Here is a 20,954-nt window from a genome sequence, read left to right as displayed (position 1 = left end):
AAGCTGTGGTTTCCGTTTGTTTCAGTTTGGATTCCGTTCATGGGTTTCCCTGACGGAATGCTCTGACGGAACCCATGAACGGTGTCCCGACGCAGATGTGAACGAAGCCTAATTGTAACAGTTATTGCTGCAAACTATGTAGAATTATGAAGATGTTACATTATTGTATCCAATGTGCGATAATAAATAATAGATAATAAATAATCGTTATAGTAAATTGTATTGCGGCTCTCTAAATCGCATTGAATATGCAGTTGAAATCACTGCTTCGTCAGTTGTAGAGTAGGGGTCCGCTGTACGCTCGGAATGGTTTCGGGAGTCAGGGATCATTGATCAGCGGTTTTATTAATATGCGAGGCCTGGATGAAAGTGCATAAAACTTTGTGAATCCCTTGGTTATTTTAGTTTTGTGTCCCTCATGAGATTAGTATCACAATATATTTTTTACTAAGCAGCGTTGCGTGACGCAGACGATTCTGTGTTAAGTCGTTTCGACAAATGTTAAATTCTTTTACGGGTATTTTAGCTTGTCAGTCTTTCTATTCTATATTGATTTAATTCACACCTAGTCCCTCTGTTGCCTGTTCTTTCACCCACGCACCTTATCCCGCTACATGTATCTCGTGCTCAAGATGGTTGTGTATCTGTTGACATCTTTCCTCCTCCTCCATGGTCCCTCCTTTGTTATCCAGGGGGGGTTCCTCTGACCTGTGACCCCTCCTGAGCTCTCCATGCTGTAAATGACACGTTGTGTCCCAGACTCGCAGCTTGTGTCCCTCTGCCAGACGCCGAATGACGGACAGCTTCGCCCATCGCTCAAATTGCACAAGAGAAGTAAAGGGGGGGGGGGGAGTATACGGAGCCCCAGGGGAAGAGTGAGGCAAAGGTGGAGGGGGAGAAGTCCCCAAGGAGGTGACAGGAGGAGGTAAAGGGGACAGTGCAAGTCCAGCATCCCCTGAGAAGTCACTGTATCCTCACAGCGATGCGGAGAGAAAACAGTATATTGGTATAGCTTTGTCGATGGATATACAGATTAAAAGTTAGGTGACGGACGTGTGCACGATCAACCTAGACAGAGGGATGCTGAGGTAGAGGGACATCTAGAGGTAAAGACGGGCAGTCGTATGAACAAAGACATATCTAAGTACCTGCACCTCAAATCTTTACGAAACTGAAATAAAAGTACAATGAACGATCACAAAGAAGAAAGTCCAAGATGATGAATTCTCGGATCGTATATCCAAATATTGGCCTGGTAGTAGTGAAATGCACAGACTCTAAACCTGGAATTAGCAATCCAAATGGTTTAGGATTAACTGATCTCAAAGCTAAACAGCTGCAAACCCGACCAGTATGTGGGTAAAACAGAACACAGCCTATTAACATCAAGAAGGTTGAAGAGCACTGAGCTCGGGGGTTGGGATGCAGGTCTTTTCCATATCAAATTAAGTTATTTTTATATTTATTCAGCTGGGGGTGCTCGTAAATGGATGGGATTATAGATGGATAGGTGGATAGAATGAAACAAAGACTATGCTCAGTTTTAGTTTCTCCATACAGCTTCAGTTATTATTACCAGTGACCCCTTCTGCATCATATGAAATGTAAATGATGTCACAGTGTCTGCTCTTCTCTGTGAACGTGCCATGACGGGCCTGAAGAAAATACCTAGAATTGTTTATCAGATAACCCGGGGCATCTACAAGGGTCTGCGGAACACTGACGGCGCCGGCAGTAAATCTCACATGTCCTTCAAAGAAGTGGCAAGCGACTACAATTATAGGACGGGATATCTTCCATTTTATATTTGTGTCATAAGTTACCCTATAAACATTTCCCCAGAATTTATCTTTACCCATAACTGATTACTGGTGCTACCTATGACTCCTGTCCCCGAGGAGCAATTTCTCTCCAAATTCTGCATATAACCAAGAAGGTTCCGATACGGCGGCAAAAAGATGTAGTATAAATCTAGATAAAAATGAGAATTCTGTGATACAGTTTTTTCTTGTCGGTAAACCTGCAGTGGAGGGGTATCTGCTCAAATTCTTAGGCCTAGTTCACACAGAGGTATTTGTCAGGCAGGAAAAAAAATCGGCTTCAAATTTCCTTCAGGATTTTTGAGGCAGATTTCCAAATGCAAGCGTTGCTTGATTTTATTTTTCACAATTTTCTTTTGTTTTGTTTTTTCATGTTTTTTTTTCAGGCTGTCTTTTTAATTAACCAAATGCAAAAACCATGGGCGGTTTTTGGTCTACACCTGTGTCCAAAAAGTTTTTTTTTTTCCTGTCACCCATTGATTTCAATGGAGGTTTAGGGGCGAAAACTGGGCCAAGATAGGGCATTGAAGCGGTCAAAAACCATCCGAGAAGAAAACGCTTCTATCTGAAGCCCCACATATGTATCTTTATTCCGCCAGGAGGTCACGCCACCAACGAAAAAACATTTGTTATGTACCTCTATTAATTATAGGGGTGCCTGACCTGAAAGCCTTAACGTTTCAGATCTTGGAGGGGACAATTATTCCAATAGGGGTTAAGTTGCAGATTATTATGGAAGTTGATCCACAAGGGGGTCAGTCAATGGCCGTTTCTGGTTTAATTTATATTTAGCATAGACTTAAAACACTATTGTATTATGCACGTTAGGTCCGTGGCTGCGTCACCGGAAGCTTTCTAGCTAATCAGAAAACGTGGACAAGAACTTATTAAAGGGCCGTCTATAAGCTCGGATGTCAGTTTTCCTATTAGAGGACATTGCGAAGTAATATATCTCATCGGAAGGGAGTCCCGCTGGTTGAGGACAAGGTCTCGTCGGAAGCTGAGTCTTAGGATGCCCTTTTTTACTAATTTATTATGAAGCTCTCTGGAAGTCACTGTCATCCATTGCAGACGTCTCATTGTTGGAAAAGTCATCTTCATTATTGGAAGTAATTGAATGGAGAGTAAGCATCGTGGGACTGACCACCCTGACGTGCGCACACTACAACTCCCAAGATGCTCTGCTTGAATTACAGATGGTGGTGGTTTTAATTGATGGTACTAATGCAGGCTCGTTCCTTGCGGTCTTTGGAGGACGGGGATTTCATTGTAACACAGATAATAGCAAATACAATGAATGATAACGCTGGGCAATTAATCGAAAAATAATCAGCGCAATTAATCAACGTCATCTTGCGAATTTTGATTTTTATCAATTACTTTTTCTGGGTTTAAACTGTATCTGCATCTTCAGGGCGCAGATACAGTTGAAAGCAATGGTAGAGCAGGGGACCGTAATGTGCCTGCTCTACCATTCACTATGTATCTCCGGACGCACGGCTGTGACGTCATCGCGCCTGTCTGTGCCGTGCTGCACAGACCAGAGGAGCAGAGGGATATCCTCTACTTGTCATTGGAACGGGGTTAGGGGAATATATATATTATTATTTTTATCATGCACTATTGGTTGCTGCTGTGGGAGCAGCTATGGGGCATTATACTGTATGGGGCATTATACTGTGGGGCAGTTATGGGGGCATTATACTGTGTGGGGCAGCTATGGAGGCATTATACTGTGTGGGGCAGCTATTTGGTATTATACTGTGGGGAGCACTATGGGGGCATTATACTGTGTGGGGCACTATGGGGCATTATACTGTGGGGAGCACTATGGGGCATTATACTGTGCGGGGGCAGCTATGGGGCATTATACTGTGCGGGGGCAGCTATGGAGGCATTATACTGTGTGGGGCATTATACTGTGGGGGCAGTTATGGGGGCATTATACTGTGTGGGGCAGCTATTTGGTATTATACTGTGGGGAGCACTATGGGGGCATTATACTGTGTGGGGCACTATGGGGCATTATACTGTGGGGAGCACTATGGGGCATTATACTGTGTGGGGGCAGCTATGGGGCATTATACTGTGTGGGGGCAGCTATGGGGCATTATAATGTGGGGAGCACTATGGGGCATTATACTGTGTGGGGGCAGCTATGGGGCATTATACTGTGTGGAGGTAGCCATGGGGGCATTATACTGTGTGGAGGTAGCCATGGGGGCATTATACTGTGTGGGGGCAGCTATGGGGCATTATACTGTGTGGAGGTAGCCATGGGGGCATTATACTGTGTGGAGGTAGCCATGGGGGCATTATACTGTGTGGGGGCAGCTATGGGGCATTATACTGTGTGGGGGCAGCTATGGGGCATTATACTGTGTGGGGGCAGCTATGGGGCATTATAATGTGGGGAGCACTATGGGGCATTATACTGTGTGGGGGCAGCTATGGGGCATTATACAGTGTGTGGGCAGCTATGGGGCATAATAATGTAGGGAGCACTCTCGGGGATTATACTGTGTGGGAGTTAGTGTCAGGGGGTATATTTTATACAGTAGCATACAGCAGGCTCAGGGAATAAATATTAATTCAATAGCATAGCATGCAAATAGGGGGCGTAGCAAGCAAAAATGGGTGTGGCCTAAATGATCGTTCATTAATCGTAATCGAGGTTTCATGTTCAATTAATCGTGATTTTGATTTAGGTCATAATCGGTCATAATCGCCCGGCCCTAATATACAGGCATCATTTTTTTTTTTTTTTAGCAAACCCTCTAATACTTCCATTTACTTGTAATACCATCATTGGACGGAATCTTCCGCATTTGTAGCAATTTTTTATTTATTTTTTGCTATTTTCCTCCCATTTAAACCAATTAATTGGAGACCCGTCTTGTCTTGGTAAAGGTCATAGTCTTTAAGGGCATTTTGTGGACTTGGCGATTTCTTTGCCTACTATTTTTTCATACGAGAGCCGCAGTTTCCGTGTATCTCTCCTTGGAAGTGTTACCTTCCTTTTTAAAGCGCATTCTCTCCCCTTCTCGTTCTCATTTGTAAGCAGTTTCATGCAGTGATTTGAAAGTGTCCATCATCCTTCAAAGTGGAGAACGGGGTTGGGGCTTCCGTGTGCGTGTAACATGTTTGCATGTTACATGGTTACTGCACAGCAGGAGAACGATCTTTTAGGCTGGCGCCTCTTTTGTGTCTTCTGCTGTCATGATGTGTTGGGTATTGTCTATGTTTTAGCTGCGGGTACTACGCCAATCTCCCAGTAACACGTCTCATCCACACCTCCTATTCCTCTTCGCTTGCTGTACTTGACTTGACTTCTCATGCATCTTCTTCCGAGTCTTCCCCATTTTAATAGAACAGCCAGAATCCTATAGAATAGAGTCCCTCGCCCAGATCTTACCCATTAGAGACTGCCACCCGTGCCCTAGACGAGCCTCTATCTCTTTGTCCGTCTTGTTTTTCGTTGGAGTCGAATTGGTTAAGATGGGGAAAGGATGAAACAACGCAACTGGAAATGAGAATACATTTTTATATTAAAGGGCACCAACCTGCGGTCCACCAGCAATGACACGTTCAAGCGTGCCCTGCAGGCAGTGGGGTAACTTGAGACTTGTAGTCCTATAGGAGCTTGTCCGTCTGCTTATAACCTGCCTCTCACCCGGGTCTGCCTGATGTCGTATGTGGCTAGAACCGTGCAGCGTATCTAGATTTGGGGCCTCAAGTGCTAATCTAGTTGCATAAGCGCACGCTGTAATGTTAGTGATTGGTGCCAGGCGGCGCATTCGAGAGACAGGTAATCAGGGAACTAGCGGAGAAGAGTCGGAAAAAGAAGACGGAAGTAGAGCGAAGAAAGCAGGAGGGTAAAACAGGATTAGAGAGTAAGAAATGGGATCAGGGGATTAAAGTAAAATGCTGAAGAGAAGCTGAGCCAAACAGGTAGAGAGGAAAGGTAATATGTGACTGATGGAGGGGCAGGGGGGGCGGGGGTCCGGCCCTCGCTCTTCTTCTATTAATAAAGATGGATTAGGAAGCTGTTAAACTGTAAGGCCAGGGCTATACCGAGACTTTTTGTTGCGCTACTGATTGATTTTAACTCTTGAGCTACAGCTGCAGTCCACATGAGTACATTGAATTGCATGTATTCTTGTAGACCTCAGTTGTCAATCAAGAGTTAAAATCCGCAGCGCTACAAAAAGTCCAGGTGTAACCCTGACTTTAAACTGTAAAGCCGGGGCTACACCAGGAATTATTTTTTTTAGTGATTGATTTTAACTCTTGAGGTACACAAATGTAGACATTGAGTCGATTGCAACTTTGTGGACTGCAGCTGTCACTCTAGAGTTAAGAAATCGATCTCTAGTACTACAAAAAGTCTAGGTGTAGCGCTGGGCTTAAATTGTAAGGACAGGGATAGACCTAGACTTTTCCTAGTGCTACTGATTGGTTTTAACTATTGAGCTACAGCTGATGTCCAAATAACTATATCGAGTTACACGCGATCTTGTGGACTGCAGCTGTCATTCAAGAATTAAAAATCGATCTGTAGTCCTACGAAAAGCCTAGGTGTAGCCCCGGCCTTACAATTTAGACTAGACTTTTTCTAGTACTACTGATTGGTTTTAACTATTGAGCTACAGCTGCAGTCCAAATAACTATATCGAGTTACATGCGATCTTGTGGACTGCAGCTGTCATTCAAGAATTAAAAATCCATCACTTGTCCTACAAAAAGCCCAGGTGTAGCCCCGGCTTTACAATTTATACTAGACTTTTTCTAGTGCTACTGATTGGTTTTAACTATTGAGCTAAATCTGCAGTCCAAATAACTATATCGAGTTACATGCGATCTTGTGGACTGCAGCTGTCATTCAAGAATCAAAAATCGATCACTTGTCCTACAAAAAGCCCAGGTGTAGCCCCGGCTTTACAATTTAGACTAGACTTTTTCTAGTGCTACTGATTGGTTTTAACTATTGAGCTACAGCTGCAGTCCAAATAACTATATCGAGTTACACGCGATCTTGTGGACTGCAGCTGTCATTCAAGAATTAAAAATCCATCACTTGTCCTACAAAAAGCCAAAAAGCCCAGGTGTAGCCCCGGCTTTACAATTTATACTAGACTTTTTCTAGTGCTACTGATTGGTTTTAACTATTGAGCTACAGCTGCAGTCCAAATAACTATATTGAGTTACACGCAATCCTTGTGGACTGCAGCTGTCATTCAAGAATTAAAAAACGATCTATAGTCCTACAAAAAGTCTAGGTGTAGCCCCGGCCTAAGTTGATTGTGATGTAGAATAGACTGAGCGATAATGATAGAGACTGATCCAAGAAAAGAGACACGCACGGATGTTCAGCAAGGTATTAGTGATACATTGGAAAGCATGAGATAAAATAGGTGAAGACAGATCTAGGATGAGCGAGGGAGGAAGGAGGGACTGAAATACATTTCCTTTTAATACTGTGATAAAAGGAGAAACCGAAGAGATGGAGGAAGTGGAAAAAAGGAAAACTCAAAAAAAAAATGACAGGAGGAGAAGAGTAGAGAGAATAAGACGGAGAGAGACTCACTGAGTTGGAGTGTGATTAGAGAGGGAAGAGTGTGAATAAAAGAAGAGAGAGAGAGGATGGAAGGCACGAGCAGCGGGGGCCGCAAGGAGGAGAGAGCCGCAGAGGTGTGGGGGGAGAGGAGGAGGCTCAGGGAAGCGGTAGTGGATTGTGCAGTGCAGTAGCGAACCCCCCCTCGAGCCCCCTCGTCACCGATCGATACAAGACTAAGCAATAAAGCATTTTCATTGTCAGATGCCCTGCATATAGTGACTGGTGTGAGAGCGGCCGCACTCCCCCCTTCCACCTAATCTGAGCAGGAGAGCTCTGCAGTTTCAACACCCCCCCCTTAAGGCCTAGCTCACCCCCCCAGAATTGTACCCCCCATCCCCCACAGCCTCCACCTTCCGACTCTTCAATAATTCAGAGCTAGCACCTTTTTATTACTCTATGGAAATCTTTCTTCCGTCTCCCCCCCCCCCCCATTTTTTAGCCTTTTTTTTATTTATAGCTTCCCCACCACCTTATCTCTTGTTATTATTTACCCCACTTGCCTTGGTCCCTCTTTACCTACCCTACAACCCATTAGTGAATTTCCCTAAACGTCTATCCTTCTCCTCCTGCCAATGTGGCTTACATCTTACAGATCCTTCTTCTTATTTGATTGTTCCCTCCAATTACCTATGTTCTTCTGAACTCTCGTCTTCATGCGTACCAGGCCTTGATGTTCAAAAGGGGAATTTCAACGTCTGGTCAATAAAAAATCTCCGAAATGAGACGGTGAGGTTTTAATTTGTGTAGTCGGATAGTTACATGGAGAAAAATCTGGACCAAATATATAGGGAAATAGTATTCAGACTAGTCGTAGAATTATGGCCGCCTATAGTTAACCGAAAGATTGAAAAATACTGTTCGCTATATGGACAAATAACAGGTACGTTAAGAAAGGGTCTAAAATTAAGCATCGGAGAAAGGATATAGAAATCTATTGTGGGTTTTTATAGAAAGACTTCTGTAAAACAATGGAATATAATAGAGAACGCAGAACAGGACTTATGGGACCATTAGAGAATTATATAGGACCATATCCGTTCTATATAGGACAATAGGAGGAGCTATAAAAATGAGGACGCTGTGCAATGATATATATTGTATAGATGGTTGTTGTTTTATTGGCAACAATTATATAGAGCAATAAGAAAAGGTCTCGGCAGTGACCGGATGGAACGAAATGGATGATTTTTCTAAGACGATTTTATATTGAACAAAAGAATCTTAAACGGGAATTTCTATAAAGGACTAGGAGGCGATGAAGGCTTTCAGCCGGTTGTACGCCCCACGTTTGTGGAACGTCATGACGTAGAACTATCCGTAGACTGGAGCGGAGGGTGTCCTAGAGAGCAGTTCTGCGGGGCGATATCTGGGGTTCTGAGGGGGTTAATTACGCTAATTCTACGCAGGATGCATGGCTCGCGTGCGGCGCGATGATAATTAGTTCTATTACATTTTATGCGGTTTTGGTTGAGCTGTAAGTGACCTGTGTCCGATGTAACAAACCTGATGAATTATCTAATTAATGGTCGGATTAATCATCTTAATGAGCATCTTATATGGCGTAACTGGAAATTTATCTATCTGGATGTGTGTCAGCTTGGGTCTTTCCTATCACCAATAGCCCAAACATAGCCGTGCGTTCTCGGCACCCCCAACCACTTCGATCACCGATCCTCCAAACATATCCAGCCATTTGCTCCGCCAGCACCCTCTAAGACTCTAAGACTATTTTATTATTTTGTGAAATAAAGAAACTCTCTAGTATACTTTTGAACCTGCCCGGATCGCTGGTTTTCAGTCCCCGATTTTGCGTTGACCCGTTGACGCGGGCTCCGGGAGGGATGGAGCTTCCCCGTCCCCTATGTGTGTCGATGACATGGATGAAGGGGGTCAATTTTCAGAGACTGGGAAGCGGGCTGGCTTAGCTGATGACACGATCCCCTTCATCCGTGTCATCGACACTCAGAGAGGTGGGTGAGCTCCTTCCCCCCTCGACACGTCACACCGGGAGCGACACCTCCAAATTTCCGGGTCCACGCGACGGGGGACAGAAAACCTGCGATCTGTGTAGGTTTGAAAAATAAAATATGATAGAACGTTTTATTCATTTTACAAAAGTGATTAATAGTTTTTCTTTTCGCCCTTTTTATGGGTTGTCTCAACTGAACAACGCCTTCGTTTTAAGCAGCGATCAGCTGATCGACAAGGATCCAGCCTCAGAAACCTCGGCGATCGGGTTATCTCCAGCTACAGCAGACAATAGTAAATGAATGGCCAACCATTCAATACATGGACCGCCAGGTTTTCCCCGAGAAAGAGCCGCTTTGTTAGGGGTCCTGATTGGGGGTCCCCTTTCTATACCAATAATATTCCCTAATAGGCAGATGCGATGTTTAGGGCTTTGGGACGACTTTGCACGGGGGCCAAAAATTTTCGATTACTGCTGACATGTTTTACAAGAATATATTAAAACATATTGTGGTCAAAGGACATTAGTGTATGTGACACCGGGTGTCATTCAAATCCTGTATTCAGCAGCATCTCCTCGCCCTCCTTATATTACAGTCACTCTGCACTTTAATTATAAATGCAAAGAAAAACGACTCAACGGAAGAAGATACCGGCGCGGCGCACTAGTTGTATACGAGGAATGTGGATCGTATGTTCTTTGGTTCTTGGATAAAGCCGGCAGTCGTCTGACACGTCTAGTATAGTTTTACTTTATTCATCTTTTTTTGTTTTTGTTTTATTTTTATTTATTTTTTTATAACATCCAAATTAATTTTAATTTTGGCTATCTGCGCTTTATTGTATCATTACCGCGACCAGTAACTTCATATGGAACGGTATTTTACCAGTATGTTTTATTATATTCATTTTACCGGCTACCTGAGCAGCTAGGAGGGTCGCCAGGTTTCAGCAAATTAATGTTATTTTTTGTATAATTAAAAGTTATCGAATTTTTCAATATAATTTCTGTGTTCATTTTATAAGATCTCTGCTTGTTGTTATTCAGTAGGAACATTCATCGTTTATTTTCAGTGGATAAAATTCTGTCTATGGTCATGTGATGGACACACAGGTGCATGGCTCGTTACACAGTCACGTGATGTACACACCAGTGCTGGGATCATTAAACGGTCATGTGAGGGACACACAGCTGCATGGCTCGTTACAGTATGTGTATCAGAGCTGTGTCTTCTAATGATCCCAGCACCTGTGTCCATTGCATGACCCTGTAACGAGCCATGCACCTGTATGTACATCACATGATCCTGTAACGAGCCGTTCACCTTTGTGTCCATCACATGACAATGGATAGAATTGTATCCACTCGCTCGTTACAGGGTCATGGGATGTACACACAGGTGCACGGCTCGTTACAGGGTCATGGGATGGACACACAGGGGCCCGGCTCGTTACAGGGTCATGTGATGGATACACAGGTGCACGGCTCGTTACAGGGTCATGGGATGTACACACAGGTGCACGGCTCGTTACAGGGTCATGGGATGGACGCACAGGAGCACGGCCTGTTACGGGGTCATGTGATGTACACACAGGTTCACGGCTCGTTACAGGGTCATGCAATGGACACACAGATGCTGGGATCATTAGAAGACACAGCTCCGATACACATACTGTAACTGTAACGAACCGTGCACTTGTGTTTCCATCACATGACCCTGTAACGAGCCGTGCACCTGTGTATCCATCACATGACCATGGACAGAATTTTATCCACTGGAAGTAAATAATGAATGTTTCTACTGAATAACAGCAAGCAGAGATCTTGAAAACCGTGAGGATTTAATACAGAAAATATATTAGAAAATTGTGTCACTTTTAATTATACAAAAATATAAGATTGAACTTGCTGAATCGGGACCTATAATGGGGTCCGCCGGGTTTCCTTGTGGGGTTCGTCATTTTGACAAGAAGAACATGGCAGTGCTATTCTTTCCTTCGTAGCTGATGGAATCTGTGAACGGGGCCTCGATATTTCTGGAGGTTCTCATAACTGCAGAGTAAAAACATGTTCTTTATGTCAGAGCCATCCGTAGACATGACATTCTAGTCAGCAGAGTCAAAGATGTTCTCATTGGGATCCACAAATGAATATCTATAGGACCTGGCAAACAGTCCCCCGACATCTGGCATTGTATGTAACAATTCGCTTTGCCCCCATCCCCTGGAGATAAGTGGTGCCAGAGGCAGCAGCTATCAAGCCCAAAGCTATCTTTAGTGTTTCTTTAAGAGATAAGGTTCAACCTTGAGATTAGATCTTAATGGTAGATGGCTCAGATAGAATGGCTGCAGCAGGAACCTAGATGGCTCATCAGGACAGGCGGAATTATACGCAGATCATCCTGGTCAGTAAACGGTCGAAGACCATGCTAATGACTCAACATGCAAAGTGCTAAATACATCGATTTCATTTGGGAAATCCCATGTGTAGAACATTTGGAGTGCAGATCCTCATGATCCAGAAGTTATGGCGGTCCCGTCTTTTTGCAAGCCGTCGCGGTTGGTCGATCAGTGTCTTCCGAAAAGGGTTCCCACCAAGTGATGGGAAGGCGAAATGATCTCGACCTGCCCAAAATGCTTGGCAAAGCATAGAAAATATCTTAGGGTCTATTCACACCACGTTTGCAGGGTATCTTAGGGGTATTTCTTGGTGTATTACTCCAACCGATGCCTCTGACGGATGTCTATACAGTGGCATCCATCGCCCATAGGTTCCCATATTAAAAAAAGAATATACCGTTCAGTATACATGTTTTTTGTGGGATGCCTCTGTATGATGTAGTTCAGCAGACGGCGCTGTTCCATACAGTTGAAAGTCATACCGATGTTCACCAGCCTGACCGAGCCCAAAAATACTCTCTTTTGTGCTCCGTCGGATAAATACGGCCCTAACGTTTTAAAAATGCGCCGGGAGCTAAACCAGTGTGAATCAGCCGTAGCCGAATTGTAGCACAGGGCAGGAACAATCTTACACCAAACTTATTTGGGACAGACTTTTGTGCTATTTCCGTTGCTCCCCCTTTTTTCTAGATGGGACAGGACCACCCGTTGCCTGACACCTTTACTACAGTTTAAGCCAGAAGCTGGCGGAAATAATAGCGGAAATCTACACTCGCTCGTAGCTCTGGCGCACAGACATCTGAAAATGTGACACTTTCATTATTTGTCACATCTTCTGCGGGCTTTAGGCTAAGCCTGACATGAAATGCCAGTCGTAATAAATCTGCCCCATGGTGTATTGTATATGGTGCCTATTTTATGACTATCGTGTATTGTATTTGGTGCCTATTTTATGACTATGGGGTGTTGTATTTGGTGCCTTTTTTATGACTATGGGGTGTTGCATATGATGCCTTTTTTATGACTATGGTGTATTGTATTTGGTGCCTATTTTATGACTATGGGGTGTTGTATTTGGTGCCTATTTTATGACTATGGTGTATTGTATATGGTGCCTTTTTTATGACTGGTGTATTGTATATGGTGCCTTTTTTATGACTATGGTGTATTGTATATGGTCTCTTTTTTTATGACTATGGTGTGTTGTATATGGTGCCTATTTTATGACTATGGTGTATTGTATATGGTGCCTATTTTATGACTATGGTGTATTATATATGGTGCCTATTTTATGACTGGTGTATTGTATATGGTGGCTTTTTTTATGACTATGGTGTGTTGTATACGGTGCCTATTTTATGACTATGGTTTGTTGTATATGGTGCCTATTTTATGACTATGGTGTGTTATATATGGTGCCTATTTTATGACTATGGTGTATTGTATATGGTGCCTTTTTTATGACTAGGGTGTATTATATATGGTGCCTATTTTATGACTATGGTGTGTTATATATGGTGCCTATTTTATGACTATGGTGTATTGTATATGGTGCCTATTTTATGATTATGGTGTATTATATATGGTGCCTATTTTATGACTATGGTGTATTGTATATGGTCTCTTTTTTATGACTATGGTGTGTTGTATATGGTGCCTATTTTATGACTATGGTGTGTTATATATGGTGCCTATTTTATGATGATGGTGTATTGTATATGGTGCCTTTTTTATGACTATGGTGTATTGTATATGGTGCCTATTTTATGACTATGGTGTGTTGTATATGGTGCCTATTTTATGACTAGGGTGTATTGTATATGGTGCCTATTTTATGACTATGGTGTGTTGTATATGGTGCCTATTTTATGACTATGGTGTGTTGTATATGGTGCCTATTTTATGACTATGGTGTATTATATATGGTGCCTATTTTATGACTGGTGTATTGTATATGGTGGCTTTTTTTATGACTATGGTGTGTTGTATACGGTGCCTATTTTATGACTATGGTTTGTTGTATATGGTGCCTATTTTATGACTATGGTGTGTTATATATGGTGCCTATTTTATGACTATGGTGTATTGTATATGGTGCCTTTTTTATGACTAGGGTGTATTATATATGGTGCCTATTTTATGACTATGGTGTGTTATATATGGTGCCTATTTTATGACTATGGTGTATTGTATATGGTGCCTATTTTATGATTATGGTGTATTATATATGGTGCCTATTTTATGACTATGGTGTATTGTATATGGTCTCTTTTTTATGACTATGGTGTGTTGTATATGGTGCCTATTTTATGACTATGGTGTGTTATATATGGTGCCTATTTTATGATGATGGTGTATTGTATATGGTGCCTTTTTTATGACTATGGTGTATTGTATATGGTGCCTATTTTATGACTATGGTGTGTTGTATATGGTGCCTATTTTATGACTAGGGTGTATTGTATATGGTGCCTATTTTATGACTATGGTGTGTTGTATATGGTGCCTATTTTATGACTAGGGTGTATTGTATATGGTGCCTATTTTATGACTATGGTGTGTTGTATATGGTGCCTATTTTATGATGATGGTGTATTGTATATGGTGCCTATTTTATAACTATGGTGTGTTGTATATGGTGCCTATTTTATGACTAGGGTGTATTGTATATGGTGCCTATTTTATGACTATGGTGTGTTGTATATGGTGCCTATTTTATGACTAGGGTGTATTGTATATGGTGCCTATTTTATGACTATGGTGTGTTGTATATGGTGCCTATTTTATGACTATGGTGTGTTGTATATGGTGCCTATTTTATGACTATGGTGTGTTGTATATGGTGCCTATTTTATGACTATGGTGTGTTGTATATGGTGCCTATTTTATGACTAGGGTGTATTGTATATGGTGCCTATTTTATGACTATGGTTTGTTGTATATGGTGCCTATTTTATGACTATGGTGTGTTGTATATGGTGCCTATTTTATGACTAGGGTGTATTGTATATGGTGCCTATTTTATGACTATGGTGTGTTGTATTTGGTGCCTATTTTATGACTATGGTGTGTTGTATATGGTGCCTTTTTTATGACTAGGGTGTATTGTATTTGGTGCCTATTTTATGACTATGGTTTGTTGTATATGGTGCCTATTTTATGACTATGGTTTGTTGTATATGGTGCCTATTTTATGACTATGGTTTGTTGTATATGGTGCCTTTTTTATGATCATGGTGTATTGTATATAATGCCATTTTTTATGATTATGGGGTGTTGTATTTAGTCTCTGCACAACATTGACTTTATTTTCCGCATTTTATACTGCCATTATCTGTGACTGTAAATAAAGTTTATAGGGAAAAAGGGTCAATGATGCCAATAGATGGATCATATGGACAGGATGTGCCACAAGTGAAGGCATCAGTCTGTAGGTGAGCTGGGCTCAGACATACAGTCTTCTGGAAGCACAAAGCATAGTCTGAGTCTAGAGACTTGTAGATAGAATAGAATACAATGAATTCCATATGAAGAGCTGCTAAGGAAGCGTTCACTCTTTACATTCACCAGAAGGTTTCCGATAGCTATGCAAGGTTATAAAGCAATGAATACACTAAGGTGGCGCGGGTTTGTTTATAGGACTATAGAGAATAATGCGGAGATATTTAATGTGGGAGGCAAACAATGAACAAGGAACATCTATGTACCTCGCAAAAATAAAAGGTGGAATCGGATTGGTTGTTTTGGCCAACATTTCCACTTTGGCCTTTCCATTACTTTCGATAAATCTCCCCCCCCCCCCCCCCCATTGACCAAAGCTCCTCTTGAGGTCACCGCTAGATTTTTCAATAGGTGCAGGAGGTAAATCAACTATATATATACATTTGTTATGATAGAAGACTAGTCAAGTAACGTCTTAAAATCGGTTAAAAGAAACAGCGCCACTCTTGTCCATTGGCTGTGTGCGGTTTTGCAACTCAGACCCATTCAAGTGAATACCAGACAAAGCATACGAATCCATACCAGAGGAAAGAAAAGCGGGGTTAGGGGCTGTTCACACAGAGTTTTTTTGACAAGGAAATCGCGTCGGAAACCGTGCCACAAAAAAAGTCTGAAAACGCATTCCATTAATTTCAATAGGAGGGGGAGGCATTTTTTCCCGCGAGTGGAAAAAAAACGCTCGCGGGAAAACGAAGCGTCATGCCCTTTCTTCAGGCGTTTCCATCTCTGACCTCCCATTGACATCAATGAGAGGCAGAGAAAGCTGAAAAACGCCGTAAAAGTCTCGGCAAACAGAGTGCAGGAAGGTCAAAATCTGCCTCAAAATTCCTGAAGGAACTTTTGAGTCAAATTTTTCCTCCTGCAAAAAAACCCTGTGTGAACAGGGCCTTAGCGTCACGTCACAACACCTAGTGGTACAGCTTTGGTCTGGGTAAAAATCTAGTAATCCGAAAAGGACCACACAAACCATAGAAAGCTATCCACAGGATAAGTGATGATAATTTTCTGATTGCTGGGACCCCCACCAATAGTCAGAACGGGGGTCCCAAATCCACCGTTTCTCCTAACTGCTCGACCGCAATGAGGGGGACATTGAATGGAGCGGCGATCCAGCATGCGCGCTGTTGCCCCATTCAAAGTCTATGGGAATGACCCGAGTATAGCACTCGGCTGTTTCCGTCTTTCTCATAGACATTTGATGGGGCGGCGGGCGCATGCTGGATCGCCGCTCCATTCAAGCTCCTCCTCCCTGCAGGGGTTGCAGTGAGAAAGATCTGGGGGTTCAGGACCCCAGTTCTCACGATCAGTGGAGACCCCAGCGATCAGAAAACGATCACCTATCCTGTGGATAGGTGATAATTAATAATTCTGGCAATACCGCTTTAACGTTGAAAGGATCGGGTAGAATTGGTTCATTCCATAGGAGTCATTGCTGCCGGTAGTACAAATATGTTCATGGTTTAGGGTAATGCGGCCGCCTGCTGTGTATTATAGCAGAATATCAGTGTAACGGATATATACGCAGTGAGTGTATGGGCAGGCGTGTGACAGTCCTGTGTACGGGGCAGCGTGTCGTACTGTGGAAATCTGGGGCAGCGTGTGGCATCGAGGGGGCATCTCGCAGGTCTCAGCCCCCTCTCTTTTCTTAGTTCCCCCCCTTGTGCCTCATTCCCTCGGGACGTAGCTCTAATAATGTGTTTGATCGACTGGCGGGCGGCGAGCGCACAATTATTGTCTTGTAGGGAGTCAAAAGTATTGATCTTACGAGAAATATGAGTGTGTGAAATGGAGTCAGTGTGTCAGTTACAATCAGCACAGACCCGAGGGAGAGAGCGAGAGAAGAAGAGAGAGCGGGAGAGCAAAACAGAGAGAGTCAAATACACAAAGTGAGAGAGGGCACAGAAAGAAGGAGAGTGCTGGGGTTCTGGTGGAGCAAACAATGTACTCCGGTCCTCACAATACTACAAATAGACTGTGACACTCTCTTTGTGCTCTTCACGGATCTTGTCCACATTTCACGCGCCCTCCTCTCCGTACTCTAGGGAGGTCTCTCTCATTAGCCCCATCTTCCACAGTCTCTTTTGCGACAGTATTTGTGCTTTTACATGGGACTGCAGCCTCAGTTCTACAACATTTTTCATATTTAGGTTGATTTTATTGTACTTGTTGCCACTTTTTACTTTTTATTTTTCTAAAACTTCTCTGTATTGAGTTTGTTCTCACACTCACAATATTTTAAAGGGAGTCTGTCGCCACCTTTCTGACGCCCTTCAGGAAAGCGGAATAAGGTAGTGACGGAAACGCTGACTTTAGCCTTTCGAGTGTTCTGATTGGCTGGTGCGTAGATTTTGTAAAACTTATGTTATATTCATCGTAGCGCTCGCACGGCGCTGTGAGGACGGAGTCCTAGATATTCATGAGCTGGTGCTAACCCTGCCCTCCTGCCGCTGATTGACCGTTTTCTCTCTATGCACAGTAATAGACAGAAAATGTCAATCAGCGGCGGTAGGGTGGGATTAGCATCCACTACACCCCCTGCAGTCCCCGACTTCCCCACAACCATGCACCCTCGGATCAGCGGAGCATGTATGGGAGATAAGTCGCTGCCTGACACTTCAGGCGGCGGCTTATCTCCACATGGCACAAACAGGCATGTTAAAGTCTTCCCGACGTCTGCTGTCAGTCTGCCCCCTTTCACTTTAAATTGTTGGCCGATTCGGCCGAAATTTATAGGTGGGACCGACCTTAAGCTGCCCTTGTATAATTGGGTGATGCAGAGGATCATTTCACGGTTTATATATACACGTAAAAAGTTGATCAAATACTCCTACTCATTTGCATCCTGTACTAGTATTGTAGTCTAGAGGGAGTTCACAGTTTCACTGGAAGTTAATGCAATCATACGACAACATGTTGACAGACACGCCCCTTACAGTCAGATGATCCCCTATAATGCAATACTGCTTTATACAGCGCTGCATGCTATGTGTTTAGTTTTTTGCAAAATTACTCTAAACTCTAAAGTAGATTTTACCTATATATGAACCAACTATATATATACACATATATATACATATATATATACACACACACACACACACACACACACACACACACACACACACACACACACACACACACACACACACACACACATATATATACACACACACACACACACACACACACACACACACACACACATGTTAGCAATGGAAATTTGGTGAATAGGGATCACATTTGCACAACACTAAGGGTATGTTCACACGGCTTATTTTCAGACATTTTTCAGGGGGTAAACACCTCGAAAAACGGCTGAAAATACAGAAGCTTATCGCCTCCAGACATCTGCCCATTGATTTCAATGGGAGAAACGGCCTTTTGCGCTTTTTTTATGCGGCCGTTTGAAAAAACGGCGCGTAAAAAACGCCCCGCAAAAAGAAGTGTGTGTCATTTCTTGAGCCGTTTTTGGAGCCGTTTTTCATTGGGTCAATAGAAAAACAGCTCAAAAAACGGCTAAAAAAACTTTTGTAGTTTTAAAAACAGCTGAAAATCAGGGTCTGTTTTTCCCTTGAACACAGCTCCGTGTTTTACAGCCGTTTTTAGTTTAGCGTGTGAACATACCCTAAAGCTCCAGGTTCACATGGTGCATGTTTGGTGTGTTTTTAGAAACGCGGGTTTTTGGTTTTTTTCGGTAGATAAACTCCCATGTCTCTCAAAAATGCCACAAAACGCACCAAGTGAACTCAGCCTGATAGTCCAGAGCTGCATTCACAATTCTGGAACCTCCCAGCATTCTAGGAGAGTACACCAGGCACTGGTAAATAATCATGTAGGAAAATAACAACTGTCCTTATTATACAGTAGCATTATATGATCACCATAGGAGCTCAGGGTTTGTCGGTCAACAAGCTTGTCAACTGTTTCCGATAGCAATCAGCAGAATTGTGAATACAGCTCTGGACTGTGATACAGACAATATAGTAATACAATGAATTTACCAATGAATTTACCAATATAGTAATACAATAAATGTAATAAGTATATATATATAAAACCATTAAAATCCTCCCATCCCATATTACAGAACCAGTATGACCACATCGGCCAGAAAATCTACCAAATCTGATTGCCCAAAAAGTAGACCGATGACATCACCAAACCGCATTCTGCTACGTGGCTGCTTCGTTTCATTATTTCTAACTGTTGTATCAATTTTTATTATACGCGGAGTCAAAGATAGAAAGAAAACCCGTAGATTGATTGAATCGAATAATAATTATTCCTTTCCTGGATGCCCCAGTTCTTTTTTACCTTTTTTTCACAGACAGATTACCAGCAATGCATTGCAAAATAGTGTATATGTCGAAACACAGAGAGCTATCCGGCTACATGCGGAGAGGTATAATGGCACGCGGCGCGGTATAATAACACCAACAGTGATACAGTACAATACAGCGTAACACAAGAACATGCATAGTGATCTGACGACACGTAGAAGCGCTGAATGCCGTGAACAAGTATTCGGTAATAAGATTTATGATCTAATGACACATTTAAAATCCAGGTCAATACCATATAAGAGATGTAACCTCATTGTCGGCACAAGATCCGATATGATACCGGGCAGAACAATACATTCTTTCATATGCAGAACAGAATGAATACACCGCAGAATAATGAAGCGAATGTCCACAGATAAAATGACGCTGGCGGCTTTTACATATCGCAAGCGCTAAGTGTATTCTGGTGAACCTCCACCTTCGGAGCTGCTCTTCGGCATATACAAGCAGAGGCTGTAATATTATTAGCACAATTGCCTCCATTAGCTGGGATATCAATCTAAAAATAAGGGATTTCTTATTCCCTGAAGATCTGTTGAGTATGTCGTAGACTGCAGGTTATAGTGTGTGATGGGCTCCGGACTACAGACTGCTGTAAATCAGTCTGTAGTCTGCTGAAAGGAAGCCTGGGAGAACTTGGAAATCCAGTGGCTGCTTCACTGTATTATAACGGAAGTTTGTGCATTTCTTACAAGTCAACTTGCCACACGTGACCTTAAAGAGGACCTGTTTGTAGGTCATATAAGTTGGACTGGTTTGCTGACCTGATTAGCGCTGTCTCCCTGATGCCAGCGCTGTGGGTTTTTTTTCCCCCGGTGAGATGGCTCACTGTTGTGTTGGCACCCTTTATGCAAATTTGCTGTAGTTAGCCAACAGGGTGGAGCTAGCTTTCCTGCCTTTGATGTTGACCAATCCGCTTGAGGGTAGGTCACGCCCTGTTGGCTAAGTACAGCAAATTAGCATAGAGGGAGCCAAAATTACAGTGGGCCATATCTCTTGAACGGTAGGCGTCCAGGAAAAAAAAAAAACCGTGCTGGTATCAGGGAGAAAACGCTATTCAGATGAGATAACCAGTTTAATTTATATGTCCTTGTGACCGATCCTCTTTAAGACCCAGGATCATCTTGTATGTGTTTGTAGCTGCGAGGACAGTGTTGTTGGGTGATATGACCTGACATATATTACAGTCCATCCCAAAGGGATTCTATGGGACATAGATCAAGAGGTCCGTGCTATCAAGTTCTTCCATAACCAAGTCAGCAAACCAATACTTTTGGGCAGGGGGGTAACTAGGAAAGACTGGGC

At 42.8% G+C, this 20,954-nt stretch overlaps 1 protein-coding gene across 4 annotated transcripts in view; it reads left to right on the top strand.

The window, feature by feature from the left end:
• The window catches only part of POU2F2 (POU class 2 homeobox 2), a 91,570-nt gene that overhangs the window by 22,143 nt on the left and 48,473 nt on the right, over positions 1 to 20,954 (top strand). The gene's annotated exons all lie outside the window — the stretch shown is intronic.

The sequence above is a fragment of the Rhinoderma darwinii genome, chromosome 10 (assembly GCF_050947455.1).
Source record: "Rhinoderma darwinii isolate aRhiDar2 chromosome 10, aRhiDar2.hap1, whole genome shotgun sequence".
Taxonomy (NCBI): Eukaryota; Metazoa; Chordata; class Amphibia; order Anura; family Rhinodermatidae; genus Rhinoderma; species Rhinoderma darwinii.
The sequence above is the reverse complement of the archived record's forward strand: the minus strand, read 5'-3'. Positions and strand labels throughout refer to the sequence as shown.